The sequence below is a fragment of the Hemicordylus capensis genome, chromosome 4 (assembly GCF_027244095.1).
Source record: "Hemicordylus capensis ecotype Gifberg chromosome 4, rHemCap1.1.pri, whole genome shotgun sequence".
NCBI lineage: Eukaryota > Metazoa > Chordata > Lepidosauria > Squamata > Cordylidae > Hemicordylus > Hemicordylus capensis.
The window spans coordinates 69,232,160-69,244,302 of NC_069660.1; the positions used below are offsets into that span (position 1 = coordinate 69,232,160).

The following is a 12,143-nucleotide window of genomic DNA, read 5'->3' on the forward strand; positions in this document are numbered from 1 at the left end:
AGAAGAATTTCTCTCTATCCACTTTCTCCACCCCATGCATGATTTTATAGACCTCTATCATGTCACCCCACAGTCGTCTTTTTTCTAAACTAAATAGCCCCAGGTGTTGTAGCCTTCCTCATAAGGAAGGTGCTCTAGGCCACTGATCATCTTGGTTGCCCTCTTCTGCACCTTTTCCAGTTCTACAATGTCCTTTTTTAGATGTGGTGACCAGAATGGTACGCAGTACTCCAGGTGTGGCCGCACCATAGTTTTGTATAAGGGCATTTATTTTCAATTATTTTCAATTTTATTTTCAATTATTTTCAATTTTATTTTTAGCAGTTTTATTTTCAATCCCCTTCCTAATGATCCCTAGCATGGAATTGGCCTTTTCCACAGCTGCTGCACATTGAGTCGATACTTTCAACGAGCTGTCCACCATGACCCCAAGATCCCTCTCCTGGTCAGTCACCGACAGCTCAGTTCTCATCAGCGTATACTTCAAATTTGGTTTTTTCGTCCCAATGTGCATCACTTTACACTTGCCAACACTGAACCACATTTGCCATTTTGTTGCCCACTCGCCCAGTTTGGAGAGATCCTTTTGGAGCTCCTCACAATCCATTTTGGATTTCACTACCCGAAAGAGTTTGGTATCATCTGCAAATCTGGCCACCTCGCTGCTTACCCCTGCATCTAGATCATTTATGAATAAATTAAAAAGCCCTGGTCCCAGTACAGATCCCTGGGGGACCCCACTTCTTACTTCCCTCCATTGTGAAAACTCTCCATTTATACCTACCCTCTGTTTCCTGTCTTTCAACCAGTTAGCAACCCACACATGTACTTGTTCCCTTATCCCATGACCGCTAAGTTTCCTCAGGATTCTTTGATGAGGAATTTTGTCGAAAGCTTTTTGGAAGTCCAGGTAGACTATGTCAAATGGATCACCTTGATCCACACACTTGTTTACACTCTCAAAGAACCCCAAAAGGTTTGTGAAGCAAGATTTCCCTTTGCAGAAGCCATGCTGGCTCTCTCCCAGCAGGGCCTGTTGTTCTATGTGCTTTACAGTTTTATCCTTGAGGATGCTTTCCATTAATTTGCCTGGAATGGATGTTAAACTAACTAGCCTGTAATTTTCCAGATCGCCTGGATCCCTTTTTGAAAATCGGTGTTACATTTGCTACTTTCCAGTCCTCCGGTACAGAGCCTGATTGCAGGGATATCAAAAATATCCCAGAGGCATCTGGTGGGCCAACTTGTGAAACAATATGCTGGACTAGATGGGCCCTGGGCCTGATCCAGCAGGGCTGTTCTTATGTTCTTATGTAAGTAGTTCACTCAAATACCAAACAGTTGGAAGGGCATGTCTGCCTGCAGTTGTCATGATTTGTGATATTACACTGGAGCAGCAGTTGTTACACTCAATGTATGTTTTTGTTGGTGCAACAACCATCACCAAACCACTTGTTTGTGGAAATGAACTAGTAGTTTTTACTTTGTGTGTGCCATTTTGAGAGTTAACTGAGCAGAGATTACAGCAGACAAGTGTACAGACAATAAATAAATGCAAACAAAATATATAACGGGGGGGGGGGGGACCTCTCCACTTTGCAAAGGTGAGCCATACCATAAGCCTCAGATATCCATGAATTTCCAGCATAATCCTCAACATGACTGTTTGGAAATAAGTTCCAGCATGTTCAACAGGACTTGCTTATGGGTTAGGTGTGCACAGTGTCCAAATGATTGTAACTCATTTGCAACAGCTCTTTGGGGATCGGTGCTCAAGGACAGTGGTGGAGCATTTCCCTTGATTCTGCAGCGAAGAAGCGAAGTCTCAGCCCCGGGCCCCGCCCCTTTCTAAAACTACCATGGTCTTGTGCATGCCCCCAATCACTCCAACAGGGCTTCCCATAGAAATCTGTGGATTCTCTCCCAAGTCTGTAATTGTCATGAGTTTACAAAAAGCTCGAGAACACGACCCAAAGAACAGAAATGAGAGGCAAGCAGAAATAAGAAAAACAGCCTTTCTTTCTTTGATTTATGTGAAACAATAAAAAAAAACACCACCTATCAATATAACAGATCTGTTTGCCAGATCAGCCTCCTTCCTTCCAGAAAAGAAAACAATTTTGCAGTGTGTGAGTGGAATTGCAGCATTGCTCCACACACCCGCAGTGCATTGCAGCAGCATCAAAATAAAGCTCCATTGCCGCGGGATTGGGGGTGGAGGGTCAGAGAGGGGCTTATGGAGAACAGAAAGCTGATTTATGTGCCTTGGGCTGGCTCGTCCACAGTCCAGAAAGCAACCAAAGAGCTCTTTAAAGCAAGGGTTCATCGCGGCCATGCACAAGGTCTCCAGAAGATGGCGCCTCCTTTTTCTTTTCATCGCTTCTCTATTGTCTCCCTCGGTTGCATCGCCCCTCTCAGTCTCGCTCGATTTGCTCTGTTGGGATTTTGCAGCTCGGCGGCTTCATTCACCAGCTCCCTTCCGAGAGACCCACTCCTGGATCTGCGGCGTGGATTTTAATGCACGAGGATGAGCAGATCACCCCGAGGAGGAGCTCTCCTGGAATGATCGCAGGAGGAGGCGGAGAGGGGAAAGGCAGTGTGGAAGAAGGACGCGCAGGCGAAATAAGATCGCCGGGAAGCTGCCGCAGCAGACCAGGAAATTGCTGGCAAACACCAGGTGAGAAACTGACTAGTAGGTTGGAGGCGGCCGATGTGTGCCTGTGTGGAATTGACTAGGAAGGCACCGGCACGGATGCCTGGGTGAGATCAACCCGCCTCCCCTTTAAAATAGGGACATCGGGCTGGGTGGGTGGTGGCTGGTGGCCATCGGGCTGGGTGAGAAGGCTCTGGTACTGCAGTACCAGCCTTGGATACAGCTCAGCAGGAAAAGCTTCGGAGAGCAGGCTGCAGGCATGGAGGCTGATCCCAGCTTGCAGAGGAATGTTTTGAGACCAGGCAGGACCCTCCTCCGTGATTTCCCTTTAATCTCCCCCCACTCCCCACCGCCCCGACGCGGTTGCAGCGGTCTGGTTTTCCTTTTTAAAGCTCAAGCTGGCTTGATTCTAATCTTTCCCTTGGGCAGCAGCAGGAGGCTTTTCGTTGGCTTTCGCAACATGTGCTCGAGGGAAGAGAGATCTCCTTGGAGACATTTGTTTTGCATCCCCACCCCCTTACAAGGCGGCGCGCTCTCGGGGCCAAAAAATGTAAAATTAGGGAGACGGAACCACAAAAGGGACAGACTGGGCGCGTGGTGGTGGGGGGAGAGAATCCAGGACCTCGGACGCGGACAGCAGCGTCTTCCCACTGCTGGCACGACGCGAAATATTTCTGGCCAGCACTTTTCCGAAAGTTTGAACATTCCTCCCCACCCCCACTCCGCCGCCCGAATAGATCTCGGAGGAAGAGGCAGGCAAGACACTTTCGCAGTCGGACTGGATTGAGAATGCAAAATCGGGACTCCCTTCCTGGGGTGGGTGGGGGGTGTGCCTTTTATTTGGCGGCTGGGTTCTGTTTGGTTGCTACAAACCGCCCGAGAGCAAAGCATCCCCTTGGCCTGGAACGTCAGGACGGTTCGCTCCATTCTTTCTTTGTTTGCGTTCTGCTTCTCTGCACCATAAATATGTATTTTAAAAGCCCGGCTCATGCGCTTGGGAAAACCTAAGGAGCTTATGATTTCCCTGTGTGTAGACTGGTTTTATAGGGATCTTACTATAATCCTGGCTAAAATGATGAGCGGAAGAGCAAAATCCCTAATTAGAGGGGTATTCCTGTTTTTCTCTTGAGGAGGCAGCAGGGGGACACTCCCCACCACCACAAGCCCTTGACCTACTAAGGAAAGAGTGATGCTTTTTTGGACTGAGTACAGGGTTGCTCACAGCTCATTTCTTTTGTACCACCATCCATCCCAGCTGCAGGGTTCCCCCCACCCCTACTCTGAAAATGTTAAAAAATAAATAAAAGCAAATTATAAAATTTGATTGGCCCCTGCTAATCGGGGGGAAAGGGTATCTTGGTAGCTGTTGTATTTTTAGCAGGGGGACAGCAACTATCCTATTCAACCCAGTATAGTTTTCCTCCAGTGGCTGCTTCTGGTGTCTTCCTTGTGGGGTTTGTTGTTGTTGTTTGTTGTTTTAGAAGACTGAGTCCCTTTGGGACAGGGAACAATCTTCACATTCCTTTTGCTCTGTAAATCACTTTGAAGACAGTTTGGTTGAAATGAGGTATAGCAATATTCCTAATAGTTAAAAAACAAACAAACCGGAAAAGAGGCATTGAATAGGCTGATGGAAAAGGGTCGTGATTCTGTGCTTAGAGGGCAGTAGGTCTTTAAAAAGCTGTTTCCCTTATTAGCAATTAAAATAATCCACATAGGAAGCTGCCTTACACCGAGTCAGACCATTGGCCCATCTGTCTCTGCTTTGTCTACACTGACTGGCAGGAGTTGTTCTGAGCCCTACCTGGAGATGCCAGGGAGTGAACCTGGGACCTTCTGCAGGCAAAGCAGGTGCTTTACCATTGAGCTACAGCCCCATCCTCTAGCGGTTTGCTTGCTTTAGTAGTCTTACTAAAATATTACTCACTGTAGTATTCTTGTACTCCAGCATTACTCTGCGTTTTCTGTGATGTCAAAATCCTTGCTGCTCTGAATTTCTGCCAAGTTGAAGCAGTCTCTCCAGATGCATTCCTTATGTTTTTCTTCTTTACAGTGGTTCTAGACAGGACTATGATGCCAGCAGACGAAATGAATTGCTGTATGTGTGTTCATTTGATATTGCCTGATGCACCAGTCATTTGTTGTGCAGTACCTGTGTGGTATGATCCACAGCAGTCCTTTCCTGCTCTCTGGGCTTCATTCTCACACAGGGATGCTTTACTTGAAAGGTATGAGTAATCCCACCAGATGTAATGTGTCTGTCCAAGGTAGGGCTGTTGTCATAATGGGAAGGCTTTTAAAAAAAATTGATTTCCAGTCACCTTTAGAGATGGCCATTTTGTGTTTCTCCCTTTTAATGTCAATCAGGCTAGATTTATCTGCATTGAAATCTGATTGGCAAGAGAGAATCTCTAGTTCAGCTAGTAAAGCTGCAAGGTCAGGGCTCATTAGCTGCATTACCATGGATTTGAACATAATGAAATACATCGAATGGTTGGGATCAGGCATGTATCCCAGGAGGAAAATGAGATACATTTTAGGCCTTTGGCCTAAAGCTAAGAGACATTAGAAACATAGGAAACTGCCTATACCAATATAAGCTTGCCTTATATTGGCCCATCTAGCTCAATATTGTCTATACTGACAGGCAGCAGCTTCTCCAAGGTTTCAGGCAGGAGTTTTTCCAGCCCTATCTGGAGACACCAGGAATTGATCCTGGGGCCTTCTGCATGCAAAGCAGATGCTCTGCCACGAGCTCTACCCAACCCCCAGAGGTGGCATACATGGGTCTCCCATATAGGCACTGACCATACCAAGACCTGCTTAGCTTCAGCAAGGTAGCTGTATTGCATGTCCTTAGACCATTCTCATTTAAGAGTCTGGAGTGCAACCAGTAATTCCTCCATTTGTTGTTGAGAGTTGAGATGTAAATAAACCTGTACAAAGGATATCTTGATAGTTTGGCTACTGAGAAAGATGGAGGGACACATTTCACTCACTCTTTTGCTACTAAAGAATGTTTGGAGACCATGACATTAGTGAAGGAGGCTCCCGGCTGTTCAGTATAAGCTATTTATACTGGGGCTGCTCAGCTTCTGCCCTCCACCTATTTTTGGACTACAACTCCCATATTTCCCAGCCACAGTGGATTATGGATGTTGTAGGCCAACATGAGCAGGAGAGCAAAAGTTGAGCAGCCCTGGTCTATACTCACTATTCCTGGGTTTCAGACAGGATTTGTTCCCAGTCCTACCTGGAGATGCCAGGGATTGAACCTGCAGGGTGCTGCATGCAAACCATGTGCTCTATCCCTGAGGTACAGCCCTTCCCCTACCATTGTATGGTGATACAACCATGGATTCTGCTTTTGAAGAAGATCTTCTGCTTGAAGTGTGTTGAGTGTTTGGACAATATCTGACCTGATTCAGTATATTTATTCAGCAGCCACCTGTGAAGAGAGGCTGGGTATCCAGCTTGGCAATGGCAGTAAAATAACGCTAGTTGCTTAAGCCACAAGGGTTCCCGACAGAGGGTACTAGTATCCCTGGAGGTACTTGAAATGCTCCCAGGGGGTACTTGGAGTCCTCTTGCCTCCCCATGCTGTGGCCGTGCTCAGGGGCATAACTATAATAGGGCAAGGGGAGACAGTTGTCTGGGGGCCCACTGCCTGGGGGGGGGCAGAGGCAAGTCACATGACTGACTCCCCCAGCCATGCACCCGCCCAGACTTCCTTCAGTTGTATTCATCCTCTGAAACTGATGTGAGTGTTAAGATCTGAAGCTACCAGAACAGCATGTTTTTCTCTAGTACCATTAAATGACTTGCATCGTCCACAATTTACAAAACCTTTAAAAAAATAATTTAAGATGATGTTCTATTGTGGCACATAGGAGATGTGTGTGTGTGTGTGTGTGTGTGTGTGTGTGTGTGTGTGTGTGTATTACTATGCTTTTTGTTACCACTATTCAGCCTCATTTAAGATTTCTTTACTTCATGAGCTGAGCTTTAGTGAGGGGGGGCATTTTAAAATCTTGTCTCTGGGCCCACTCCAACCTTGCTATGCCCCTGGCCGTGCTATTCATTACCAATCTGAGGATCATCAGCTTGAAACTGATGATCTCCAATGATGTATCCACTGCAGAAGGGGAGGAGGAGGGAGGGAGGTGAAGATCCTCCTCCTCTGCCCCGATTGGCGGGCTAAATGTTGAAGCTCAGTGTAGCCCCCCACCTCCTCAACTTGACTGACAGGCTTCAGAAAACTAGCACTGTGTACTCCCATTGAAGTTAATAGGACAAGTTTTGTCCCATTAATTTTAGTAAGACTGCTTATGAGTATCTTAGTGTGAGTATGAAGAGCCTGTGTCCCTAACTGTGATACTTAAATTTGTGTTTTTAGGTTCATATGTGTATACATACACACTAAAAAATGTAAATGTTACAGTTGGGCTACTCCACCCAATGGCTTACATCCAAATTAAGTTACTCATAAACAGTCTTATTGAAATTAATAGGACAAGTCCTATTAATTTCAGTGGAAGTAATAGTGAGTAACTTAGTCTGGATGTAAGCCAGCAACTGGAGTAGCCCATCTTACGCACACACACTCACTCAAAAAATCTCTATGGGATACCTGAGCTGACAGTTTGCGACAGAAGGGTTACACTTGTTAAAAAAGGTTGGGAACCCTTGGCTTAAGGGATGAAGCAATGGATATCATATATATACATACATACATACATATCTCCAACATAATACTTCTGGTGCAGAATATTCCCCCCGAGAAAGATTTGCCCAGAAATGAATCTGACATAGGAGGCAAAGTAGGTACTGGAGGGCACTGCTTGAGGGATGTGAGTGATAATTGACTCTCATCTGCAATGAGACAGAGGAGATCAGGGGTGTAGCAAGGTTGGAGTGGGCCCAGAGATGAGATTTTAAAAAGGCCCCCCACTCACTGAAACTCAGATCATGAATGAAGGAAAGAAATCTTAAATGAGGCTGTTTTGTAAATTGTGGACGATGCAAGTCATTTCATGGTACTAGAGAAAGACATGCTGCTCTGGTAGCTCCAGGTCTTAACACTCACATCAATTTCGGAGGATGAATACAACTGAAGGAAGCCTGGGCAGGTGTGCAGCTGGGGGAGTCAGTCATGTGACTTGCCTCTGGGGGCCCCCCCAAGGCAATGGACCCCCAGACAACTGTCTCCCCTTGCCCTATCATAGTTACGCCCCTGGAGGAGATGCACAAAAGACAGCACTGCCTTTTCTTCTCGCATTGCAAGTGCCACCTCTGCCGAACATTTTTGAGCATCCTCATTTACAGCAGGCATTAAAATTTCCTCCTACCTTGAATTGATATGGTTATGGCCGAGCTAGGATCTGTGTTTGCAAAACCCAAGAGTGTGTCACTCTAGGACAGGACTTAGCTGCTCACACTTCAGTCTTCTGGGGATTCAGGAAGTGAGGTAGGAAGGGCTGCTTGCAAAGTGCGCTCTCTCACCAGGCAAAAGTTTTCCTTGCACTATTTCCTGATAAGGAAACTAAGGACCAAACTAGATGCAACTTTAAATATGATGCTCAGCTGTTCCGTTCATGCTTACATAGGGGCAGGGGGACGAAATGTTGTTCAGTAGCAACCAGAGGGCCCCGATCTGCATTGAGACTGTGGAGTGGAGTCTCAACCTTCTGCCTCCGCCACAGTCCCAATCCAGATTGGGACCTTGCGATTGCTATTTTGACATTGCCTTGTGAGTATCTGTTTAGTGAGCATTGGGAGCACATGATCACCCTGAGCACTGATAAAGCAGAAAAATATTAGGTCGAGGACAGATGGAAATTGGCAGGGCTTTGGTAAAGCTGAGAGACATTCCAAAGTTTTGAGAGCAACTAGTAAAGCTCCACAATGTTGTGGCTGGGGATGATGGGAGTTGTAGTCCAACAATAACTGGGGACCCAAGATTGGGAACCCCTTGCATATAAAAAATGTGAGACACTGAAGCACCATGTTGGGAATGGGACCTATAAAACATAAACTTTTAAAAGGCATTTGACTTCTACAAATTGATTATAGTCTGTAACTAGGCGTGTGCATTGGAGTCTCCAATAAAAATGCATCATTTCCCTGGTACTGCATGGAGGCAGGTGCTTCCAGCATGGCCAGCACCAGGAAATACTTGCTATTTCTGGCATAGGAGGGGGCTTTTCACCAGAATTGGAGGCTGCAAACAGGACACTGGGAAGGTGTGCAGAATCACAGGGAGGCTTCATTCATTAATTCATTCACTTCTATACCACTTTTCAACAAAAGTTCTCAAAGCAGTTCACACAGAAAAATAAATAAGATAGCCCCTTGTCCCCAAAGGGCTCGCAGTAAAAAAAGAAATATAAGCTGAACACTAGCAGTGTCCACTGGAGGAATGCTATGCTAGGGTTGGATAGGTTCAGTTGCTCTCCCCCTGCTAAATATAAAGAGAATCACCACTTTAAAAGATGCCTCTTTGCCCTGTTAGCAGGGGTCCTTTACCAATTAGCAGGGGTCAGAAGAGATGCTAAGAAGGCACATGTGTACACCTGGGAACTGTAGTTCTTCCTGGTGCTCATGAAAAGGTGCTGGAGAAACTACAGTTCCCAGGTGTCACCACATGCCTTCCTGCTGATCCGGCATGACTTCCCAGCATTCCGTTCACAGCTTCCTGGTGGTGCCTTCCCAGCATCCTGTTTGCAACCTTGCACCAATCTTGTGCACCTTTCCAGTGTCCCATGTGCAGCCTCCAGTTCCAGTTAACCACAGCCCTTTGGTTGAAATGAACAAGTACTGCCTGGCGCTGGCCGTGCTAGGAGCGCCCACCTCGTGGCGCCTGGAGGATGGTGGAGTCAGAGATTCCGACACCCAGGTCTTAGAATGACTAGCAAAAGTGTTTCTATTTTGGAGCACCTTAATACAGAAGGCCTTCAGCTTGTCAGTGATCAGAGTGACTGAGACACAGTGCTGCCAAAGATGATGCGTTGATGAAATGACACCTATTCCTTTAGATTATGCTAATGCGTTATGTTGCATTTAACACAATGCATATGTCTCCTGCTAAGCGAGCAAAAAGCACCTTTTAAAAGTGGAGATTCTCTTTATTTAGTAGGGACAGAAGCGTTCTTACCCCCGGACCTTGGGGCCCCAGTCTGTGGCCTCCAAGGTCCGGAGGGCCTCCAAAGACGGGGGGGGGAGCCTCCTGCTGCCACTCCACACTTGCTCTACCGCTGCCCAGCCACTGCACTGAACCGCGGCTTTTCTGTAAAGCCACCATGTGCGGGGGTGGGGTTGAGCCGAGCAGGCCGCACACACACACACACACACCGTGGCGGCAGTGGAGCAGCCACTGGGCCTGTCCGTCCGGCCCAGCGGCCCTTGAAAACTGCAAGGTGCACCTGCGCAGTTCGAATAGAACGTTACAAGCCCGTGGTGTCCGGCCCAGCGGCCCTCGAAAACTACGAATAGAACATTGCAAGCCCGTGATGTCATGGGCTTGTGACAATCTATTCAAAATGCACAGGCGCACCTCACAGTTTCCAAGGGCCGCTGGGCAGGACAGACAGGCCCAGCGGTTGCTCCGCCTGCCACCGCCAAGGCGGGTGGAGGCCTGCTTGGCTCACCCCCAGCCCGCACATGGCGGCTAAAATTACAGAAAAGCTGCAGTTCGGCGCGGCTGGGCCTTGCACTGGCGGCAACGGTAGTCACTCTGGGTGCCAAAATCAGCTAGGTGCGCCACTGAGCAGCAGGAGAGGAACTGGCCCTATCCATCCTCAGCACAGCATCCCTCTAGTGGCTGTTGCTGGTGTTTATCTTATGTTTCTTTTCTAGATTGTGAGCCCTTTGGTAGGGAGCCACTTTGTTTATTTATTTATATGTAACCTGCTTTGGGAATTTATGTTGGGAAGTGGTGTATAAATATTCATCATATTCGTATTTATGCGATACAGAGCCGGGAGCAGGGAGAGCCCCCTATTGATGTATCGGGGTATTGATGTATCGGGGTGCTTCGTTTGGGGGGTAAAATTGGGATTTAACGGTCACTGCCATTGCTGAGCAGCTGCATGCTTGATATTGAATTCCTGTGCAGACCTGCCCTCTTTGATGCCGTTACTCCAGAGATGCAGCTGCCTGACTCTGCAGTATGAATTGTCATGCGCTGCTGATCTGTTCTGCAGAACTGAAACTTCTGCATAGGAAATGGCAGGTTGTGCCGATTTCTTTTCTGTTTGGTGAGGCTTTAGGATGTGCTATAGCTGATCGCTTAGAAGCAGAGAGAGAGAGAGAGAGAGAGAGAGAGAGAGAGAGAGAGAGAGAGAGAGAGAGAGAGAACGGTACAGAACAGTGAAGCTTGGAGTGCAAATACGCTCCTGGCGCTGCTGACACAGATGAGGCAACGCCAGTCAGGCCTGTCTCCGAAGCCTAAGTATGATATTCATTGGTTGTATGAAGCTAGCACATGTCTGGGCAAATGGAAGGTGCATAATCTGTAGAGAATTCCGCAGCAGATACGAATGGTGGGAGGCTTTGCAAATACCTGCTCCACTTTTTGTAAGCGCACAAGGGCGAAAGGGTGCAGTGCAGGAAAAGAATGGGAAGGCTCTTGTAACAGACATCCACATCATGCTTCTAAAATGGATCATTCTGTCTATCTGGGCCTCATTCCCAGCGCAGAGAACAGCATTACCCTGCCGGCTGTACAAGAACTCCTCATTAGTACAAGATGAGAGCCTTTCCATCTTGCCTTAGCTCTCTTTCCGCCACCCCCATCCCACTATGATCACTGTCTTTCCTGTTTTCAGTGTTCTTTTTGCTCACTTCAGAGCTTTTGCAAGAAGATAGAAACTAGGGGTGTGCACGGAACCACCACACTGCGGTCCGGCACTGGGGTGGGGGGTAGCTTTAAGAGCGACGGGAGGGTTTACTTACCCCTCCTGCCGCTTTCCCACTCTGGCGCCATAAAGTTCAGAGTAATTGGGGCGGCAGGATACCTCCATGCCGCCCCTTCCCCACTGCTCCTCTGCAAACTTCCCAATAGTCCTTTGCGCGCGCGCACCTCGTGTGCATGCTTCACGTCTCTGACGTGCGCGCATGCAAAGGACTATTGGGAAGTTTGCAGAGGAGCAGCGGGGAAGGGGAGGCAGGGAGGTATCCTGCCGCCCCAGTTACTCTGAACTTTACGGCGCCAGAGAGGGAAAGTGGCGGGAGGGGTAAGTAAACCCTCCTGCCGTTCTTAAAGCTACTCCCCACCCTCGAACCGAACCACCAAGGTCCGAAGGCCTTTTCAATGGCCTCCGGACCGGTCCGGGCCCATCCCTAATAGAAACCAGGTATTCTAAAAAAAGTTCCTATTAAACAGATAGCATGAATCTTGTGTTGGAGTTATATCTTCCACAAGGTAAAGACAAATGGTATAAGCCTCTTCTCAAGCTGTTAAACATGTTTTGTCTGAACCCTGTTCAGACAT

The 12,143-nt window shown here is 47.6% G+C and overlaps 1 protein-coding gene across 5 annotated transcripts in view; it reads left to right on the forward strand.

Annotated features, from left to right (window-relative positions):
- Positions 1 to 2,406: 2,406 nt before the first annotated feature.
- The window catches only part of PIK3C2B (phosphatidylinositol-4-phosphate 3-kinase catalytic subunit type 2 beta), a 148,779-nt gene continuing 139,042 nt past the window's right edge, over positions 2,407 to 12,143 (forward strand). The window contains exon 1 of one of the 5 annotated variants that reach the window (XM_053247859.1): positions 2,407 to 2,677. The gene's annotated coding sequence lies outside the window, so the exon portion shown is untranslated. Of the gene's footprint in view, positions 2,678 to 2,742; positions 2,761 to 12,143 lie in introns of those variants that run through there. The other 4 variants (XM_053247860.1, XM_053247857.1, XM_053247862.1 and 1 more) reach the window with 4 other exon arrangements.